We start from the raw sequence: 21,996 nt of genomic DNA, 5'->3' as shown, positions 1-21,996 counted from the left end.
TATTGAAAATAAATGTAGCAGGTGTACAATTCACAAAACTTGAATAGACATGGAACATCCTGCCATGGGTTACTCGTATTTGTGCTGGGAATTTTCGAACGAGTAGTCGAGTGTCTTTTGTTAGCAAAATCTACATAAAACTTTTTTAGTCAACAAAATTGCTGGTCCTTTTTGTCAAAAATCCTTTTAGTTTGCCCATTGCAAAAAAATTTCTAAAAAATCTTTAGTTTTTTTGTTGTAAAATTTTTTTAGCTAATAGTACAGAAAAATCTGTTTTTTTTTCTTCAAAACTTCCAAACCAAAATTACCCAAAAAAAGAATTACACTTTTTTGCCAAAATTTCGAAAAATTCTACTTTTTAGAAAAAAATGTTGAAAAGATACACTTTTTTCTGAAATCTCCTAAAAAATACTATTTTTTTGCCAATAGGTATAGAAGACTCTGTGAAAGTTATGTTTTTTTCATCAATACTGTCAAAAGGCTTCTTTTTTTCAATAATTACACACAATTTCTACTTATTTTTCAAAATTTTTAAGAAAAATCTGTTTGTCATTGAAACTATCAAAATGACCGCATCTTCTCAGTTAAAATGGCGAAAAAAGTTTTTTTTTACCAAATAAAAAATTCGATGATTTTTTTAAAAAATTATTTCAATTTTATCTGAAAGTCTTGTTTTTTGTCACAAAAAGGTCTGTTTTTCTGTTAAACTTACAAAAACAGATAAAAAAAAACGTTTTTTTTTCGTGAAACATGCGTATTAAGAATCTTACTTGTTTCCCAAAATTCAGTAAAATCAGGGTTTCTTGTAAAAACTGTTGAAAATCTTTATCTTTTGGAAGCAGCTTCGTTTTTTTTTTTTTTGACCAGAACTGCTGAAAATCACGGTTTTTATGTTGAAATTTCCGGAAATTTTTGGTTTTTAATGTCCTAAAAAATTATCTGTTCTGTAATAACTAAATTGCAAGGAAAAAAAATTTTCTATCAAAATTACCAAAAAAAATCTTATTTTTCTCAGAATTGAAAAAAGCCCCACTTTTTCATAGAAACCATAAAAAATGATTTTTTTATCAAAATTTCCAGGGAAATCTATTGACAGAATCCCCCCCCTCTTTCAAAAAAGCTGCGTTTTTCCTGATTGTCACGATTCTCTTAAAAGTCTGACTTTTTATTCGCTGAAGGGAATGATTCGTTCTTTGTCGAAGTAGTTCAATACTTCTTTTTGTTAAGTAGGTAAGGTACCTAGTACCTACTCAAATGTTCAGAAATTCTTATATTTCAACCTGTCATGGGTGACATGGCAGATTTATACGGGAATACCTAGTACCATCTTGTAGCTCTCATCACGGGGAACAAGGGGCTTGTAGGTAGCACGCTGTGTTCGCCTCGACGAGAGCTACAAAATGGTACTACTCCCGTATAAATCCCCCATGTCACCCATGGCAGGTCAAAGTCAAGTTTCTGGGAAAATTTATTCGAGGAATAGTTATTCAGGGAAAATTAATTTGGGAAATCGAATTCGAGAATTCAATGCTTGAAAAAAATAATGAAAAAAACAGGTATCATTTTGCAGAAAAAAAAACACATTTCTTCGACCAAAGAAAATGAAAATTTTTTCTGCAATTTTGACGAAAAACAAGCATTAGACTATTCGATAATTTTGACAAGAAAATAACAACCAGTCATTTTGACGGTGTTGACAATAAACAGATTTTTTCTTGGGAATTTCGGTACAAAAATAGGATGTTTCGCAATATTGGGAAATAAAATTGACAGATTTTTGGTGGAAAAAGGCAAGATTTTCTGAAAATTTTGACCAAAAAAGTTTTTTTCTTGCAATTTCGGCAAAAACCCAAGACTTTGGTTCGAATTTTCGAGTTGGGTTTAGAATGCAACTTTTGAAAAACTATGTCTACCAGATTTCTGATCCCAAAAAATCTGTAGTTAACCTTTGCTGCGTCCCCCCCCCCAAAAAAGGAGATGATCGCGATGAAATCGTAGAATCTTGTTGTATGTACTTAGGTATGTATTTGTTCATGATAGATGGTTCACAGGTTGATAACTGACTCCCTCCGTGTTCATCTGGTAAATAGGCCAACCACAAGTAGAAATATTTGCCTACCTTTCGAATTAGAGGTGCTGGGTTATAGTACTGGGATACGAAAAATGTTAACTCTCCATTCTCTACTACTGAGCAAAAAGGACGAATGCCCATTTGGGGGGGGGGGGGATTTTGAGATTCTTACATCATTAAAAAGCTTATGCAAACCTCTTTCCAAAATGATGTGAAAATCTCAAAATCGAAAAAAATGAACTTCCATTCTTTTTGCTCTGTACTACAGAATTTAATTTGCCCGTCGATTTTAATTTTTACCTTTATGATTACCTATAAGTACCCGAGAACTGTAATAGGCACCAAAACTCGTTTTTTAACATTGAGTAATAGTAGGGGTACCATGTCGGCTCATCGTTTTAAAATCGCAAAAGAGTGGCATCGGAAATATATAAAATTTTTGCGATATTCCTTCGAAAGGGGACCATTTCCCGACCCCGAAACCACCATTACATTTTTGAGATCGAATTGCAAAACCGATCCAGGGGTTCCCAAAGTTGTGAAAATTGGGCACCTCCGTTGTCATCTGTTTTGGCCAATAAATCCTAACCAAAAGGGGGTAGAGGGGTGCTTGTGGTCTCAAATAACTCGTATTGGATCACTCTTGAAATATTTACCCATGACCGTTCTCATTTAGTAATACCCAACATTTCAGTGGTTCCCAAAGTTGAATTTTTGTATTCCAAGTTTTTGAAGTCACGCATTCAAACGAATATTGTCAGTAAATGAATTTTGCAATCAAAAAATGTTTCAGATGAAAAATTTGAAAAATTGTATGACGATTTCAAAAATGTGTCATTTTTTTCCTTAGCATTGATAGGGGCCGAGGTGAGGGGGCTGGAACGTCAAAAAACGTGATCTAACAAAGTTGCATCCAACCCTGAATTTGAATTTCTCACGAGGTCTTACCGTTGAACTGTTTTTTTTCAGTTGAACTTAAGATTGATCTCGATACACGCAACCACAATCCACTCCCCCACGCCTCACCCCCCTCGCTAGAGCTTCAATACCTACTAAAAGTGCACTCTGAACCCGAAATAGCTTCACTTATGAGGTTATGTTGCTGAAAGTATGGACTCCAAATGAGCTTAAGATACCTCTCGATGCATTTGACCATGATACCCCCCTCCTCCTTCTGTTACTGCTCCATTATCAATAAAAGTACATTTTTGAACTTGAAAGTTGTAATATTTTTACAACAAAATTATTCTATTAAATAAAATGAAAAAAGAAAAACTATAATTATAGGATAGGATTAGGGGTTGAAAACTGAAATAAAATATACATGTATAGTGACAGGACAATCTGGCCTTATTTGTATTTCCTTCTTTAGGGGATGCTAAATCGTAAATTGAAGTTGTAATTCCGCAATTTTCATAACCCCGCCTGGTGGCTAGCACTATTTTGAGAAAAAAATTAAGTACCAAGTAGGTGCATAGGTAATTATAAGCTTTTGGAAATGAAAAATTTTGGTCACTTTTTTTTCTCTTCCGGTAATAATATTCCATAAATCGAAATTTTCAATTCGGCAAACTTGATAGATTTTGTATTTGGATAATTTTGACCTAAAAAAAATTCAAAATTTTTTGAAAAAGTTACCAGAATTTTTTTTCAATTCTTTCATTTTTTTAGTGTTGTATGATGTATGACAATTTTTCGATATTTTCATCGAACTTTTCTTTTGGGAAAACTGCTTCACTGCGTCCCTCCACCGCACTCCCTCACAAAATAAGCTCCGGTACTCACTTTACCTCAAAAATAAAAGATGGATGAGATGTCTTTAAAAATAGAATTTTTAATCGATTTCTATTTTTTTTTCAAACTTTATTCTGCAACTCCAAAATCGAAAATTGAAATTCACATTTACAGAAAAAAATCACGCTGGACATCAATTTTCACAACTTTGGGAACCTCTGGATCGGTTTTGCAATTCGATCTCAAAAATTTAATGGTGGTTTCGAGGTCAGGAAATGGTCCCCTTTCGAGGAAATATCGCGTAAATTTTATATCTTTTAAATCACTAGTAGCCATTGGTATATGTTTTCTATCAATTTCTGGCGTAAAATGCAATCTTGGGGTCAAAAGTGGACTTCAAGTGATTATGGAGGCTTAAGTGGGAGTGTGGGGGTTGATTGTGGATGCGTGCATCGGAAAATATGTAAAGTTTATTGATTAGAGTCAACACTTTAGCAACATAAACCTCATAAGTGAAGCTATTTCGGGTTCAGAGTGCACTTTTAGTAGGTATTGAAGCTCTAGCGAGGGGGGTGAGGCGTGGGGGAGTGGATTGTGGTTGCGTGTATCGAGATCAATCTTAAGTTCAACTGAAAAAAAACAGTTCAACGGTAAGACCTCGTGAGAAATTCAAATTCAGGGTTGGATGCAACTTTGTTAGATCACGTTTTTTGACGTTCCAGCCCCCTCACCTCGGCCCCTATCAATGCTAAGGAAAAAAATGACACATTTTTGAAATCGTCATACAATTTTTCAAATTTTTCATCTGAAACATTTTTTGATTGCAAAATTCATTTACTGACAATATTCGTTTGAATGCGTGACTTCAAAAACTTGGAATACAAAAATTCAACTTTGGGAACCACTGAAATGTTGGGTATTACTAAATGAGAACGGTCATGGGTAAATATTTCAAGAGTGATTCAATACGAGTTATTTGAGACCACAAGCACCCCTCTACCCCCTTTTGGTTAGGATTTATTGGCCAAAACAGATGACAACGGAGGTGCCCAATTTTCACAACTTTGGGAACCCCTGGATCGGTTTTGCAATTCGATCTCAAAAATGTAATGGTGGTTTCGGGGTCGGGAAATGGTCCCCTTTCGAAGGAATATCGCAAAAATTGTATATCTTTCCGATGCCATTGTTTTGATAATTTTCTCTTTGGTACCCCTACTATAAGCTGGTTTGCGATTTTTATCGAAAAGATAATAAGTAGAACAAGTAATTTTAAAACAATTTTTGTCGAATTTTTCTTCAACATGTAGTGAAATTTTCAACGTATTTCAGACGCAATGGAAAATTTGAATTTTGTCTCGTCGTGAAATTGTGTACAGTTCAATAACCGTTTGTGGTTCAATGAAACAATTTTATATTGCAGTAGTCCTTTATTGAAGCAATGTGCACAAATTGTCCTTAATACAATTATCTATTATACTTAAGTACCTAATGAAAATTAATTTCTCAACCATCACCACCCCCAACACCGGTTAAAAATGTTAAAATATTAGTCCAAGTGTTAAAATTGAAAATGTGTAAAAATATGATCCAATATAGAGCAGTCCTGAGGTGTAAAATAAATCGTGGTGTTGAAATGTTGCAATGAAGGTGAAATATTGTTTCATTATGCTTAATGAAGTGGAATTAACGAATGCTGTAATTCGAACAAAACCAGAAAATGATTATAGGTACCGTATTTATGATGATTTTTGCATATACCTATCTCTCTAAATCAGTAAGGCAAACATGTTTACTTAGGTTAAATACTAATTTCCTATTTGGTGTTCTAATGTTTTGAAAACAACCTGTCAGTAGTAACACATTTTCGAGAGAATTTTACATCAAAATTCTGAAAAGAAGGATCCCTGTTGATTTCATTATATTTTTCCAAATTGTCACTTCCACTTTGATGAAAACAGTTCTTCTAAATGGTTCAAAAGTGATAAGGGTAGATGAAGGGGAGATATGGTGAAAAATTCGAACCATCAAATGAACAAGAAATATTATCTGGAATGGTAGCTAAAGTTATGAAACATTCTTCACGAGGACTTTGGACCCTACACACTGGACTAATTTCAATACCTGTTAATTTCGAAATACCGGCAAGGGGGCCCATTTGCCCTTCTAACCCGGATTTGCTCTTCATCCCAACTCTCCACAGATCAAATTTCAAGTGCATATTTTTGTAAAAAAAAAAAAACATAAGAAATTTCTTTAGGAGGTTTAATTTCGTATATTCGGACACCTCACGCACTATATTTTTGAAAATCTTTAGAGCCCTCCCTCTTCACTTTTAGGACTTCATTTTCAAGTTTACAGCGAAATCAACTCGAAAAATTGATTCATAGTGACTCAAAAAACCTCTCTTATGCTTACTAATTTTCAGAATTTTGGAAAGCTAGAATTTCTCACCTCTCATTATGCACCTTTGCCCTCCATAGGTACCTAAATGAAAAATCCATACCTTTTTTATCAGATTTGTTTTGCACTTCTTGTAGTGCTCAACGTTCGTCAGGAGGTGGGGCGCCACTTTCGTCAGGGGGTGGGGTGTCACCTTCCTTTTCGACGTTGACTCCTGGGACACCCTTGACAACTTCTTTCACCAAATCTTCCGGCTCTCCTTTGGATTCCTCGGAGGAATCTTCGGGTTCGGATCCCTCTTCGTCATCCTGGGCGGAACTCAACGCAAATATCCCAGCTGCTAAAAGCATCAATAATAAATGAATTGGTTTCATCTTTGAGCTGCCCTGCGACTCCGCGCTGCTGCAGTAGGTATTTGTTTTCGTCGCGCAATCTTCTCGACTCGTTTACTGTGAATTTATAACGATATTTGGCGGCTTATATATTAAGAAATTGTGATAAAACTGCTGTCAAGTTGTCGCTTTATTTTCGTATTTTCATCAAATTTTGTGATTTTTCATGTCGAAAATTCAAGTAAACAAATTGTTTGCGAAATATTTAGGCAGGTACGTCAGATTTCAACACTTCTGTTGTAATGAAATTTTTGTTGACTTGAAATGATTACACAATATTTACGTATGTGGAAAGTGTTCGTAGATTTTTTTTTTATCTACTTACATAAATATTGAAAATTAATGTAGATATATAATTCACATAACTTGAAATGACTTAGACATCCTACCATGGGTTATTTGTGTAGGGAATTTTCGAACGAGTAGTCGAGTATCTTCTGTGAGCAAAATCTACGTACATTATAGAAGTGTCCATGGGTACTTTCGGTAATTTTCATCAGAGATGTAAATAATCACAAAAAAAAATATAATAATAATTAAAAAGTTGGATTTTTTGTATGTAATTTTTAAAAAAGAAAATATTTTAAAGCGATTTTTTTTGCATAAGTAAGTAATTCGGTAATTAAACACATTATAAAAAAAATTGACAACAAAACAGTTTTTTGTGACAAAAACAGCAACACCATAAAAAAAACTTTTTAGCCAACAAAATTAATGGTCATTTTTGGCAAAAAGTCTTTTTTTCCCCATTGCAAAAATTTTTCCAAAAATCCTTACTTTTTTGTTGTAAAATTTTTTTTTTAGTCGAAACTACAGAAAAATCTTGTTTTTTTTTTCTTCAAAACTTCAAAACCAAAATTACCAAAAAAAATCTCAATTTTCTGGCCAATATTACAGAAAACTCTGTAAAAATGTATCTTTTTTTCATTAGAATTGCCAATAAGTCTTATTTTTTCCAATTGCACAACAATTCTACTTGTATATCAAAATTCAAAAGAAAAATCTGTTTGTTTGTATAAAAAAGCGAATAAAAAGTTCTTGCTTTTCACCGAAAATTCGGAGATTTTCTTCTTTTAATTCAAAGTTCTCTGAATGTCTTGTTTGTGATCACAAAAAGTCTATTTTGCTGTTAAATTTACTATAAAAGAAATTTTTTTTCATCAAACATTGCCTACCAAAAAATCTTGCTTTTTTCCCAAAATTCAGAAAAATCAGGGTTTTTTGTAAAAATTGTTGAAAATCTCCATTATTTGTCAACAGCCTTGTTTATTCTTGGTTTTTTATGTCCTCAAAAAAATATTTGTTCTGTAAGTATAAATTGCAAAAAAAAAAAGTTTTCTATCAAAATTACTAAAAAATCCTAATTTTCTCAGAATTGCAAAACGTCCTACTTATTTTGTAGAAACTATAAAAAAATCACTTTTTTAAAATTTGCCAGGGAAGTCTATTGTCAAATCCCCTCTCCCTCTCAAATTGTCGCGATTCCCGTAAAAGTCTGACTTTTCATTCGCTGAAGGGAAGATTCGTTTTTTGTCGAAGTAGATAGCTCAAATTTTCTAATATTGTTAAGTAGGTACCTAGTAAAATTTCAAAAAATTCTTACATTTTGAAGTCAAGTTTCAAGGTGAATTTATTCGACGAATAGTTATTTGGGGAACGTTGATTTGGGAAATTGAATTTGAGAATTTAATGGTTAAAAAAATTAATGAAAAAAACAGGTATAATTTTTCAGGAAAAAAAAACACATTTCTTTGACCCAAAAAAAAAAAGATTGCATGGAAAATGGAAGTTTTTTCTGCAATTTTGACGAAAAACAAGTAGGTAACTAGAATATTTGGTAATTTTGACCAGAAAATAACCAATCATTTTGACAGTGTTTACTACAAACTGCAGATTTTCTCTGGAAAATTTCGGTACAAAAACAGGATTTTTCGCAATTTTGGAGAATATAATTATGGTTAACAGATTTTTGGTGGAAAAAAACAAGACTTTCTGAAAATTAAAATTTCACCTTGTATGGTTGTGTGTTTACTTGTCAAAAGTGCTCGTTGAAAGATTTCGATTGATCCCAAAAAAAGGGGGGGGCTTGCAATAAAATCGTAGAACTTTGTTGCATTATTTCTTTCTGATAGATGGTTCAATGGTAGGTAACTTACTCTCTCCATTTTTATCTGATGAGTAGGCCAAGCACAAGCTGGAATATTCGCCTAGGTTTCGAATTAAAGATGAGCTGGGTTATGCTGATATGAAAAATAGTGCAATTTTAAACGTAGTTACGTATTTCAGAAGCAATGGATGGAAACGTTGAATTTCATCTCACTATAAAATTAATGTTTGTATTGTACCTACAGTTCAATATCTGTTTTTGGTTAAATGAAACGATTTTATATTGCAGTAGTCCTTCATTGAAGTATGTACTATGTACTATACACAAATTATGGTTGATACACATACCTACTAATTACTATACGTAATTACGTATACTTAAGTAACGACAATTAATTTCTAAACCATCATCAGTCATCACGCAACAACACCTGTTAAAAATGTTGAAATATAAGTTTTAAAATTTGAAATATGTGCATAGGTAAGTATAAATATGATCCAATTCGGAGCAGTTGTTGTGATGTATTAAAGTATTGATAAATCGTTCGTACATTTCAATTTCAAAATCCCAGCAGAGGACCCTCCAGAAGTCAAATCCATATTTTTGAAAATCATTAGATTACATACTCTCTTTTTCACTTCTACATAGGACTCAATTTTCAAGTTTGGAACGAAATCTACTCGAAAAACTGATCAAAAAACCTTTTCTGTACTTACCCATTTTTAAAATTTTGGAATTTTGGAACGCTATAGAATCTCTCACCTCTCACTGTGCACCTTTCCTCCATGAATCTTAAATCCATACATTTTTCATCAAACTTTTTTTGCCCTTGTAGTGCTCAAACTAGATTTTTCACTTGCTTAGGAACTTGTATTGATGTTTTGGAGACACTCGTATGAAATGAGTAGGAAAATACAACGTTTTTTATTCTACAGAAGAAAAATGAAAAAAAAATTGGAATCGCGAAAAGGATCGTGAGATAAGCGGAATCGTAACAGATTCTGTTTCATGCTGAAGTTGGGAAATTTACATCATAAAGTATCCGATTCCCCAAATCCAGGGAATCACGGTTGAGGAAAAATATACTTATTTGTAAGTGTATTTATTAGGTAATTGCATAGTAAAATAATGAGTTCCACTCACAACTATTTTCAGCACTGCTTTCGTCGTCACCTTTGTTTTGGCCACTATTTGGTGCTGTGATCTGTTACTTCCGCTGGTGCTACATAGATTCGGTGCCGGGGTAGTCAGTATCGGGGTAATTAATTACACCTGTTTCTTTGATCTTGTTTAATATAGCTTTGAAACCTCCAAAATCGCTCAAGTCAGCTCTGCTGTTCGATGAATCCGTTTCTGGGTCTTGATACGTGGAGTCTTGTTCTTGGAATAAGTCTTTATCTGTTGGCGTATCGCTCGATGACTCTTCTTTTGTTGGCTCTACATTATTGGGTGGGTCGTCTTCAGCTGATCGGACATCGGAATTTAGTGCCAATATGACCAACCCTATGAGTTGAACATAAACTATTTTTTGTACGGTCATTGTAGTGCTGTTTCGAGACTTGTAGCTGATGCAATGTTTGCTTGCCATGCACACTTTTGTACTGTGCTTCAACGATACCGTTCTGTTTACCTTATATGGCCAGAAATTGTGATTTACGCTGCTGTCAGATAACCTATCACGTTATTCGTAACTTTTGTCAAGAAATTTCGTAATTTTCCTCAAAAATCCTAATCTACTTACCGAACGTTTGCGAAATATTTAAGTCGAAGTATTTTTTTACATTATTGCGTTGAAATTTATGGCTGAAGTAAAAATTCACCAAATATTTCGATGATATGGGCACGTGTATTGGTTTTTACTACTTGGGGAAGAGTATACATTGTTGGATTATTTTTAAAAAAACAACAACAACAAAAAAAGAAAAACTTCAATCAAAAGCGTTGTCTAGATAGATTTCACCAGCCTGTCAGCAAAAGGCGAGGGGGACCCCCTTGAAGGGATGGAGCATGGTTAGAGCGAGTTATAGCATCAGGTCTCGACATTTAGAACAGCCCCCCTTCATCCATTTTTTAAAAATAACGGTCTGGCGAGTTGGCGAAATGGTAGCCTTCCTACACAGTCAAAAGCAGCCAAAATCATAGTTACTTAAAGTATAGAACATTGATACAGCACTTCTCGTTCCCCCTCTTCATTGAAGATAATATCTTTAGGTAGGGCTGAACGACCATGCTGATGACAAACATGAAGTCAGATAATCTCAGTACCTAGAATGAGGATGAGATAATACATTACAGAATTTTTCCCCTGAAAAAAGCGTTTCTGGCCACCCTGACTGAGGGGCTGAAGTGGGGGTTGGCTTTGGGCCCAAACGAATTTTTTTGAGGCTAAACATATCCTGTGAGCAATATCGAAATCCGAGGTTGAGGTCATTTCGCCTATATTAATAGTGAAGGAGGGGGGGGGGGGTACTCTTCAGCCACGATGCATTTCCTTACGTCATAATTTGTCTAAACTTTGCCACAAACAGGTGTCTGGTTTGAATTTTTGAGTTGGGTTTAGAATGCATTTTTTCAACAACAAAAAAAACTGCTCACTGGATTTCTATCTTCAAAAATTAAAAGTTACCCTAATAGAAAAAATACTAGTAGTAGGTGAAAATACTACTAGTTTCTTACCAGTTATTACTAGTAAGTACTGCTTTACCACTAGTGCATACTGGTTAACTGATAGTTTATCAGTATTTATTACTAGTGTGTACTACATCGCTACCAGTTCATACTGGTTCACTACTAATTGATCAGTATTTACTACTAATTAATACTGAATCACTACTAGTTCATACTGAGTCACTGCTGATTTATCAGTACTGATTACTAGTTCGTGCTGGATCACTACTAGTTGTTACTTTTCAACTACCAGTTCTTATCAGTTCTTAATGTCAGCAGATTCTCCCTTCTTATTATTCATTTATTTTACAGAAAATGAATGAATGAATCAATCAATTCTATTTATTTGGTAGTAGAATGTGGGTGATAGGTAGGGCTATAGGATTTTAAAGCGCCATTAGACACGTTTCAAGCGCTATAAAAATGCAAGAAAAATGCAAGAAAAAAGCAAAAAGAAAGCTGCTTTTAAATCTTTACTATGTTTCATATCGAAATGAAGGTTTTATTTTCAAACCCAGTAAAATACCTCCCTTAAATATATGCACAACTTGAACCAAAATAAACTAAGAAGAAGAAAATGGAAAAAAATGAAGAAAAACTGAAACTGAAACTAAAACTCAAAGTTTAAAAAAAATTATACAAACTGACAATTGAAAACCAATTAAAATTTTTATTTTTCAGTTTTTCTTCTCTTGTTTGTTTGAAATAATTCATTCAGATTTTTTTTTCAAAAATGTGCAAAAAGTAAAAGTTGAAAAATTTTAGTATTTTTGGAAGTAAAATCGCTGCAATATTTACCAATTTTTTATCCAAAAAAGTGTTAACAATGAAAAAAGAAACACAAAATAAGCAAAATTTCTGCCTTTTTGAACAAAAATAGACGTTTTAAAACATTAACACGTCCCAAAAAAGCAAAAGAAAAGCACTATGAACTTTCACCATTTGCCTCAGAATGGAATGAATCGCAAAGAAAATCCTATCCCTACTGATAGGTATGAACATTTTCATAAATTTGCAGAAGTAAGCCACAAAAAAATCATGAAATTGAAAAAAAAAAATGCAATCACTTTTTTAAAAAATACCAATTAAATTAAAAAAACTACATTTGTGATGGGTGCAGCTACTGAAACATGATAAAATGTTGTTGTCATCATACAAGCCCAGATAGTGTATGAATAACAGGAGGAATATACTTCATGAAATACTTTTACTATTCAAAAAATTTACTAAGATAACCTTTGCTGTGTTTTACCTGTAAGGTTTCGAGTTATCCAAAAAAAAAAAAAAAAAAAGAGAGGCTCGCAATGGAATCGTAGAACTTTGCTGTATTATTTTTTTCTGATATAATTATGATTCAAAGGAAGGTAAGTTACTCCCTCCATTTGTATTCGGTAAGTGTAGGCCAAGCACAAGTAGGAATATTCGCCCAGCTTTCAAATCAGAGGAGCTGGATTATGCTGATAAGAAAACTGGTGAAATTTTCAACGTATTTCAGAAGCAATAGATGGAAAAGTTGAATTTCATCTCGTAATAAAATTATATGTAAATAACTGTTTTTGGGTAAATGAAACGATTTTATATTGCAGTAGTCCTTTATTGAAGATACACAAATTAGGATTAATACACAATATACTTAGGTACTGTACTTCAGGCCATATTCTAAGGCTTACCTACTTAGTTTCGCATATTTTGCAAAGTTCCAAAAAACTTGCGCAGTTCCAAACATTCGAAGAAACATTTTTAAATTTCAAATCCGAGAATTTACATTTTGCAAATCGGTTATGAGACATTTATTTACCAATAACTTAGTTATACACTTCTGAGAGCTTTTGTCCATTTTTCTATTTCTGCTAGCCCAGTCAAATCACGATTTGACCCGGACATAATTGGGATCAAAGGTTTTTTTTTTGCGAATATTGTCTAGGATGGTGTAGTGAACAACATACTAAAAGCCCCCGTCCCTACCCCTAGAGCTAATCCCCCCACAGTGGATCAAAGCCCCCCAAAATCCGTTTTTTGTCAAAAAATTACTTTTGAGTAAAATGAGCACTGATTATTTAATCTCTCCTCAAATACCTATCAAATGAGCTATCAACCAACTCCCTAGCCCCAAGGGGGGCGCTACGACCCCTCAAAGTGATGTGATTTCAATTTCATGACTTTGGGCCTTGAAACCTGTTCTAATCGATCAAATAAAGTCAAACTTGGGGAATGAGATTACTTTGGGACCTAAAGTCGACCCCTAGGGTGGGGGAGGGTCAAATTCGAAAATTACGGTAAGGTCATTTTTTCGGAGGGCCATAATATGGTCCCAAATGAATGAAAATGGTCCAAAATCATATCATTGGTCAGTACTCCCATTGTGATCAACATATCCAAATTTCAGCTTCCTAGGTCATTCCCACCCCATTTAAGGCGGAATTAAGGTGGAAACCCCCTCATTTTACCCCTATTTTCGGGTTTTTCCTCCTTAAAAGAAGTGGGGATGACCTAGGAAGCTGAAATTTGGATATGTTGATCACAATGGGAGTACTGACCAATACGATGGCAGCAATGATGCCGCATGTATCCCAAATAAAGAATTTGAATTTGAATTTGAATTTGAGATTAAATAATCAGTGCCCATTTTACTCAAAAGTAATTTTTTGACAAAAAACTGATTTTGGGGGGCTTTGATCCACTGTGGGGGGATTAGCTCTAGGGGTAGGGGCGGGGGCTTTTAGTATGTTGTTCACTACACCATCCTAGACAATATTCGCAAAAAAAAACTTTGATCCCAATTATGTCCGGGTTCACCCATTTTTTCCCGCTATTTGACTGGGAATGCATGAATCAATTGGCAAAATTGTTAGGTATTCCATCTCTTATTCATTGTTATTTTATACAGCAAAATTCGTATTAAAATTTTAACTGGACAGTGGACACTAGGGTGGGATGTCTTTGACTTTTTTTTTTGTTGGAAATTTGGTGAGAAAGGGAGATAAAAAGTTGTGGGGGGAGGACCTCGAAAGACTGTAGGAAACATTTAACGTCTCAGGCTCCACCCAGCACTTTGCAGTCGGGGTTCAAAATTTCAAAATTTTCGAAAAAATCAATTTTTTAAAAAAAAATAGGTATTTTTGATTTTTTTATGGTAATTGGTCGCATTATGCCTAATTACATAGAAGTAAAAAGCAATTTTCGATCGATTTTTTTTCTTCGTTGGAGATTTTATCTCACATTGAAAGGTACGCAAAAACAGCCATTTTTCAAGATAATTCGCGATTCATTTTGATTTTTACAAATTTGTTATTTTATTTGAAGTCTATAGGATGCTTTTTGCCACTATATGAGTTGAAATGACCCTTCGCCTCCCTCACTCCCTCAACTTCCATAGTCAACCGTCTCACCAAATTTCCAACAAAAAAAGTAAAAGACTGCCCACCCTGGTGGGCATCCCCCTCCTCCCTCGAAAAAGCTTTCTAGTTTATTCCCTGTTCGTCGTCCACAAAAAATTAGTATGAGCATTATAGTGCATGAAAAAGCAGAAAAGGTTAGAGTAACGAATTTGCAGCATAATATCGTAAGAAAAATTTGTTGAGGGGAATTTACTTGCGCAGCTGCGAGTTTTCTTTAGAATATGACCTGTTATACTTAAGTAGGTAACTAAAATTAATTTCTAAACTATCGCCACTCAAAACCTGTTAATAATATATTAAAATATATAAGTTTTAAAATTTTAAATTAATGTGTATGCTTTAGTATGATCCAATGCAGAACAGCTCTGAAGTGTTAGGGTACCTATTAATAAATCGTCGTGTTGAAGTATATATAGCAATGAAAGTGGAACTTTTCACCGTGTTCAATGAAGTGCTGTAATTCGAACAAAACCAGAAAATGATTAGACACCGTATTTATGATGATTTTACCTGGATACCTACGAGTATGTCTCTGAAAATTCTTAAAGAATCGTAATCAAATATTGTTAAATTTTTTCAAATTGTCACCTCGACTCTGACGAAAACAGTGCTCCTCGAAATGGTTCGAAAGTGGAAAGGGGGACGAAGGGAGGTGAAAAGTTTGAATCAACAAATAAACGAGAGATATTTTCTGAAATGGTACCAAGCTAAAGTTACATCTAGCATTCCCGCAAGTTTGAAAAAATTCGGTTGGAAACTGCCAATAAATGGAAATTTGTGTCATAAATGCCAATTTTACTCTTTTCGGTGCGATTATGAAGATGAACTAGTGATCTGAAAAATCTATCACGAGGGTTTCGGACCCCACCGTATGGACTAATTTCTACCTAATAATTTCAAAATCACGTCAGGGAGCTATTTGCCCTTCTAACCCGTACGCTCTTTATCCCAACTCTCCACAGGTAAAATTTCAAGTGCATGTTTGCAGCAAAATCTAACTCGAAAAATAGTGATTTAGTGACTGAAAAACCCTCTCTTGTGCTTACTCATTTTTAGAATTTTGGAAAGCTAGACTATGCACTTTTCCTCCATAAATCAAAAATCCATACCTTTTTTATCAGACTTATACTGGCCTTGTAGTGCTCAAATTTCGGTAGGAGTTGAGGTGGTGTTACTGTTGCCGGAAGTGTCATTGCCGCCGGTCGCGGGGGTGCTACCATCTGCTTTGTCTGGGTGTTCGGCCTTATATTGTTCAACGAATGCGTTGATTTCGCCTATTAACCCATCATAATATTCCTTGCGTTCTTCGCTGTTGCTCGATGGATCCGGGTTCGTTGTTGGTTTTTGATCTGTATCGCTTGATGACCCTCCTTCTGTTGGCGCAGCTTTATTGGTTGGCTCGTCTCCACCTGATCGGACTTCGGAACTTAGTGCCAATATGACCAACCCTACGAGTGTAAACACGTAAACTATTTTTTGTACGTTCATTGTAGCGCTGTTTCGAGACTTGGAGCTGATGTGTTAAATAGCTACGTAGAGGCGTTGCGTACGTTGGGAGGATAAGAATATTTCCCTAATAGGTCAGGATGAATCTAACTCCCTAAGAGATGTAATATATCACCTTTTAAAACAGTACTTACCCGCTGCTAGCTCAGCTCTTTCAACACCAATATGTATAAATTTAAACAGATTTAGTCGAGTTTACCTTGTATTAATTCGAACCGCACGCGAAATAAGAACACACGATAAACACGAACTGTGTATTATAATTTGAAATAAATTATAAAACGATACTTAAGTCTAAAACATTTAAAACTCTACGCGTATAACCAATAAATATTCCACCGAATAGTGGCGTAAGTAGGATCGCTTTTACCCACCTACGTGTAACTATCAAATTGCCCGCGTTGGGTAGCGAATTTAGAAGACTTAAGTTTAAACGCGAATACTCTCCCTTAAACACGAACGTTAAGGCAGAGGACCTGGGACTCAAGCACAACTCTTACGTAGGAGTGAGTGGCCTTATTACTTTTCCGCGGTCAGACCTACCAGACGAAGCGCGAATCGACAAGTGAAGATCAATTCCATTTCAACTTGGCTTCTAGCCTCGAGTTGAGAAGGAATTGAGCTTTACGAACTTGTGAGCTTTTCACATCTGCCCTTAATGGAACGATGTGAAAATACCTCTTGGGTGGTTCCCACGTACTTAACACCTTACCTAAGTGCATCGAATATATACTTTCATCTAAGTAAAGTACTGTAGAATCGAACTATTGATTGGATTCTCCAGTACTTCCTTTAATGATGAAAGATTTATAATCCCACTGAGAGAGATACGATGAATATCCCTGTCTAGCCAGTGAAGGCATATTGTCCCCTTACATTTGCCCCTAACGTGGGTTTACTTCTAAAGTATCCCCTGAGGAAATGTAGAGGAAAGCACGGAAATTTTGAAAAAAGGTGACATTGTGCTTCACTGGATGTGACCCTATTGCCCCCCGTACTTTGCTTGAGTGATGCGGGGAATAGTAATCCCAAAATAAATTTTGAAACTCTTTGGTTTTTATTATAATTCCAAAAGTGAGGTGGATTTTGAGTGTGCTGGTGAGTTGACTCTTACTGACAAAGAGTAACTACAATTGACCATCAATATTTGACCGAAGTCAATATGTCAATAAATCAATCAAGAAGCTACCTTTGATCTGGTCACTCCACAGCAGGGTCATGGCCGAAATGGTAAGTATTTAAGTACGATTTAATTTTTGAGGGGGAGGGTAAATCTAAAAGGTACCCTTCCTCAATTTTGTGTTTTCAGGAGAAGATGGAAAAAGCTCAAGAAGTTCGTGGTTGTTTGGCTTTGTTGTCTTTGGATAGTCTGACCAAGAATTTTTGAAGAAAAATTGCTGGTACGGTTGGCTTGAGTATAGCTATTGTTTTTACTAAAAATTTTGAAAAAATGGATGATTTTCTATTGGAAAATCATTCATTGAATAATTTGGGTAGAGTTTTTAGAGTTAAAAAAAAAAAAAATTTGAAAAAAGAAAAAGTTAAAAAAAAAAATTAAAAAATCAAAAGAAAAAAAAATTTTTATCAAGGTTTGATGTAATTTTTGATGCACTTTAAAATGTTCAAAACTAATCATTGATAAGGAATAATAAAAAAAATTTGAAAAAGTTTGAAGAAAGTAGATAATTTTTCTATTAGAAAAGTTGTCATTTCTTCAAAGAAATTTAGGTAAATTGGTGAAAGAAAAAGTAAAAAAAATTGAAGAAAAATGAATTATTTTTCTATTGGAAAAATGTTCATTTTAAAATTTGAGTTTTATGATAGGGGGCTAAGTTTTTGAAAAAATTACAATATCTTTCTATTTGATTGTTTTTTGTGTACACGGAGTTCGGTTGAAGGCGAAACTACTTACCACCACTATTCGATGAAAAACAGTAAAAAAAATTAATTTTAAAAAAATTTAGAAAAATTAAATTTTCAGATAAATTATAGAAATAAATAGGAATCTAGTTAAACACACTTAATTCTAATCAACGTTGTTCTTCTTTATTTGTGTTTAACGTTGTTTTATAGTTAATTATAAATAAATTAATTTCTAGTCAGTCTTATTTCTCATAATTAATTTCAAGTTTTTTCTTCTTTTTTTACAGGTGTATTTTGGTCAACGACGATGACAAGAGAATTGCTTTGTTTATCAAAACTAAAGATAAGTACAAAAACATATTTACATTTTTATTAAAATAGTGTAAAATTTAAGAGCATTTCTGTTACTTATGAATAATCAGTCTAATTTAAACACATGATCGATTTAAAATATCTGTACAATTTTTATTTCTAAAAAAAATTTTTTTGATGTTGTAAATTAAATAAAAAAATGTTGATTTTGTTTAGGACCAGTTCTGAGAAAGATGGGTGAAACTTAAAATACGATTGAGCCAAAGTTGAACCAGTCTGTTGGGATATTTTTCGTATTTACAATGAGGTGAGTAAATCTAAAAATTTGGCTTAATTTTATAGAGTATTTACTATTACGTAGTTTAAAATTAGTTATTATAAAAAATAATAGGAAAAAATGATGGTTAAAATGATAATTTTAATTTTAATTTTAAAATTAGAAAATTCTAACCTAATTCTTTTTGTTCCAGTAAGAAGACAAAGAAGATTTCCTTAAATAATAATGCACAGATCCTTTTTCTTGGCTCATGGACTTCTTTTCCAGGTTGTATTTTTTCATAGAAAATAATTTAGAATAAAATTTAAAAATAAAATTTGAGTAAACTTATGCCATTTTTGTTCCACAGGAAGACAAAAACAGCTAGATTTTTGAAAGGAATGTTATCCGTCTACGGTCTGAGTCAACATGGCCTTCTGTGCCCTGAATATAATATCTTTACTTAAAAGAAAAAAATTTCTAAAAATAAAAAATAAAAAAAATCGAAATTTTTGTAAACTTTTTGGAACAGAACTTTTTGAGTTTGAATTTTTGTTTTTGTAAACGTATTTTACGTTATTTAAGTTAAAAATTGTAAAAAAAATTTGAAAAATAAATGAATTTATTTTAAGTTTGTAAAAAAAAAAAAAATTTTATACATACATGTACTATTGTATCGTAGTTTTTAGAGTACAAATTTTGTATTTTTGTAAAAAAAATTTTATGCTATTTTGTAACATAATAGAAAAAAAATTAATGCGTAGAGTTTTTATAAAGAAAAAAAAAATATCAATAAATATTTAATACATTACATCTTAATTTTATTTACATTTTTGGTTGTTTATTTTCTCTGCTCTACGGGTTGTTTTAATGGTTGGAACGATGAATGAAAAAATGGAATATGGGTTGGCACAGTTTTTAGGCAGCTTGGCGGTATTACTAGGTTACTGGTGAAGGTCGTGAACGTAACGGTACCAATTGTGGGAAGGTGGATGTTGTCTTCCAGCTGGGTGGTCTTTTTTGCAACGTGTTTTTATTTTTTGAAGACTACCTAAGCACTTATAAAGCCAAAATTGTGCTTTTTATACTGAGTCAAACGGTGGATAATTTGTAAATATTTCGAGTTTTCATTTATTTTAATTCACACCTTTTTCCATTAAAAAATCATTCTGATTTTTTCAAAAAAAGAATTTAGAGGGTAAATTTAGTAATCAATCACTTTTAAACGATAAAGAAAATTATTCAAAACTTCAGAAAATCTAAAAAACGAAAAATTATAAGTTTTGACTTTTTCCTGTTTATTCCAGAGAAATTTTGTTCAAACTAAAAAAAAATAAATAAATAAAAGCTTTCGAAGCTGATGTGAAATTAAAAAATAACAAAAATTGGAGGAAAAATATCGTGATTGATTTTTACATTTTTAAGAGGGTCGTTTTGCTCGTATCGACATGTTTTGGGGTTTTTTCTGGTGATTTTGGTACTTTAGTTCGAGTTTTTATTTTTATTTTTTGTTTTTTAGTCGTATCTGTACCTAGGTAATTTTTTGGATGGTATTTTTTCCAAAATTTGAGTTTTTTTTGAAAAAGTAGTTCAAATATTTGGGTGTTTTTACGCGATATGTAAAATTCAAAAAACTCTGTGCAATTTACCTTGAGTCGATAGAGCATTGAAATATGAGCCATTAGCCCTCTTTTTTCTCTTCGTCACTAGAGATGACGATGGGCTCTTCAGTGAGCGACACGTTCGGTGTTTTTGGTGCCTTTTCGGCGTCGTCTGTTGTTGCGCTGGTTTGGTGTTCCATTTCCTGGGTCCAACTCTGCGCATGCTGGTCAAATAGCGTTTGCCAGTTCATCCCGAAGGTGAGGGGTGGTATCACCTGTTGACCGTTAATAGTGGTGAGCGTCACTTCTGGCAGGTTAATAGCCTGAGCGGAGGTCGATGACATGTTCAACGTGGTCGAATTTAGATCGGTACGAGGGGTCAAAATTGGCATTTGCGGTGACGTATTTTGCGCATCTTCGGGTGCCAATTCTGGGTTGGTCGAAGTTCGTACAGGGTGCTCATCGGATTTGCCTAATTGGGCATTTTCAGCTGTTTGTTGTTCGATTAATTTTTTCCTTATTTCGATCCGTTTTAATTCGGCCAACTGATCCGGAGTGTAAGGTTTATCGTCAGTTTCCATTTTTTCCTGTTTGATGGTTGGCTGGACTGACATGGTCGGCTTCGATTCTGTGTCTTTTGAAATTAGGCCCTTTCGGAGCATTTCAATGCGTCGTCGATCTTTACTCGGTGGCTGAAGTACTTTCCCTTTTTTGATTTTTTCTTGTAGAGAAAGTGGTAGGGGGATGAATTTTTCGGCCAATTGATCCAAAATTTCTTCGTAACGCTTGATGTTGTGATATGGACCAAATTCATCTCTGGGCGGTGGGATTTTATCCAATTGCTCGAAAAATTTATCTACTCGCGTCGTTTTAGCGCCCGCTATCAGTCCCCAGTCTGTTTCTAACGCCAATTTAATATGGTCGAACGCAATGTTGTTGTGCTGAGGAGTGTGGACTAATGGTGCCAAAATTAGCTCCTGGACTTTCTTCTCTTTAAGGAGGTCTGCAATTTTCTTCATTTCTTCGGTGAAGTCGTCGTAGGGGGTGTTGCAGACTACGTCGAAATTACCGATCGAGATAAATAGTTTTTTCGGTAATATTATCATTGATTCAAGTAATCGAAAGAGATCAGACGCTAAGAGGTCTCGCCGATAGATGGTATTATCGAGATATTGGCCATATTTTTGCTCATCAATCATACACTGCACCATCGAATAAACATGGCCGTCCCCTATCATCATCGCTTGGTTCATAAAAAGTACCATGTGAATATTCCCAGCTTTGTCTTGTCTACCCGCAGCGGTGAAATAAAAGGGGTACGCGTTCATTGGATAATAGGGCTCGAGTTCGTTTGAAGATCTGCCAAAACGCGACAGGTATTTTTTATGGTACCGGGGCTGGTCGGCCGATGGGTTTATCTTCTCCTTGCGTTCTTCGGTTTCATCGTTGTTGCGCGGAGATTGCGCTCTCGGTGACGGGCCTCGTTTCGTCGTACCTCGCGGCATCCTGAAGATTCGCCGTTCGTTGATCCCGCGTCTCGCTCGGTTTGCTGAAGGGAGGGAGGAACTTCGATCTCTATAGTATTCTTGCGTGGGGTAAAGTTGATTCAGGGGGGTTGAGTACTCAATTTTTTGAGGAATCGAAATTTGCGAGCTCATCGTATCCATAGGTTCAACGCCCGGTGCGTCG

At 34.3% G+C, this 21,996-nt stretch overlaps 1 long non-coding RNA gene across 1 annotated transcript; it reads right to left on the bottom strand.

Moving 5' to 3' along the window:
- Window positions 1-5,212: 5,212 nt before the first annotated feature.
- Window positions 5,213-8,743, bottom strand: LOC135843746 (uncharacterized). The gene is made up of 2 exons (XR_010558378.1): window positions 6,309-8,743; window positions 5,213-5,498 (listed from the first exon to the last, which is right to left on the bottom strand). It is a non-coding gene; the product is annotated as an uncharacterized LOC135843746 (long non-coding RNA).
- Between the last annotated feature and the right edge of the window lie 13,253 nt (window positions 8,744-21,996).

The sequence above is a fragment of the Planococcus citri genome, chromosome 4 (assembly GCF_950023065.1).
Source record: "Planococcus citri chromosome 4, ihPlaCitr1.1, whole genome shotgun sequence".
Taxonomy (NCBI): Eukaryota; Metazoa; Arthropoda; class Insecta; order Hemiptera; family Pseudococcidae; genus Planococcus; species Planococcus citri.
The sequence above is the reverse complement of the archived record's forward strand: the minus strand, read 5'-3'. Positions and strand labels throughout refer to the sequence as shown.